Source organism: Lithobates pipiens, unplaced genomic scaffold (assembly GCF_037356315.1).
Source record: "Lithobates pipiens isolate NorthernLeopardFrog02 unplaced genomic scaffold, aLitPip1_a1.2 Scaffold_25, whole genome shotgun sequence".
NCBI classification, from domain to species: domain Eukaryota; kingdom Metazoa; phylum Chordata; class Amphibia; order Anura; family Ranidae; genus Lithobates; species Lithobates pipiens.
In genome coordinates, this window is record NW_027507787.1 from 212872721 (window position 1) to 212873647 (window position 927).

The 927-nt window shown below is 29.3% G+C and overlaps 1 non-coding gene across 1 annotated transcript; it reads right to left on the bottom strand.

Annotated features, from left to right (window-relative positions):
• Positions 1–461: 461 nt before the first annotated feature.
• Positions 462–568, bottom strand: LOC143932531 (U6 spliceosomal RNA). The gene has a single exon (XR_013262955.1). It is a non-coding gene; the product is annotated as a U6 spliceosomal RNA (small nuclear RNA).
• Between the last annotated feature and the right edge of the window lie 359 nt (positions 569–927).

Below are 927 nucleotides of genomic sequence, written 5' to 3' on the forward strand. Positions count from 1 at the left end.
GTGAAAAAGTGAGTGTTACACGCCAATAAAATATATATGTAATGTAGGAAGCTTTTGAGGTGCTGCAAGCTGACATACATTTGTGGTTCTACAATAGTACATTATGAATGACACAGATTTGGGAAGAAATATTTTTATTTTACAAGCAAAACAACTAATATACTATTAATTTCAAAGGTTTATTAGGAAATATTTAACTTAATTTTAATTCATCAATTGGTGTTTACATATATAAACCTCCTGAGACTCTAAATCCCCCAACAAATTCTGTAGTGGCATACAATAAATTTGATAAATGCTGTAAACAAGCATGTCATTTTTTTTAATTGTCCTAATAGTTCACAGGCATTTTTCATTCTTTCATACATATTTAAATGCATAATACATGAAAAAGAGAGGAAACTGTGGGACTTTTAAGGTGTCAATAAATGAGAAATATAGTATTTTTTTATTTGTTTTTTATTTTTATGGAACGCTTCACGAATTTGCGTGTCATCCTTGCGCAGGGGCCCTGCTAATCTTCTCTGTATCGTTCCAATTTTAGTATATGTGCTGCCGAAGCGAGCACAATATAGTATTTAAAAAAATATATATTTTATTAATGTCAATAAAAACATTTTCATAAAAAAATCCCTTATTTACATATCAAGTTCAATTCATAAGTTTTAAACAGACACTAGTGTGGTGGCTTTCCAGCACAACGGAGATATACTAGTGTCTGTATAAACTTATGAATTGAACTTGATATGCAAATAAGGGATTTTTTTATGAAAATGTTTTTATTGAAATGAATAAAATATATATTTTTTAAATACTATATTTCTCATTTATTGACACCTTAAAAGTCCCACAGTTTTCTCTCTTTTTCATGTATTCTTCATAAAAAATGGGATTGTGGTTCTCTGCGACCAGGCAACCCTCAATCTT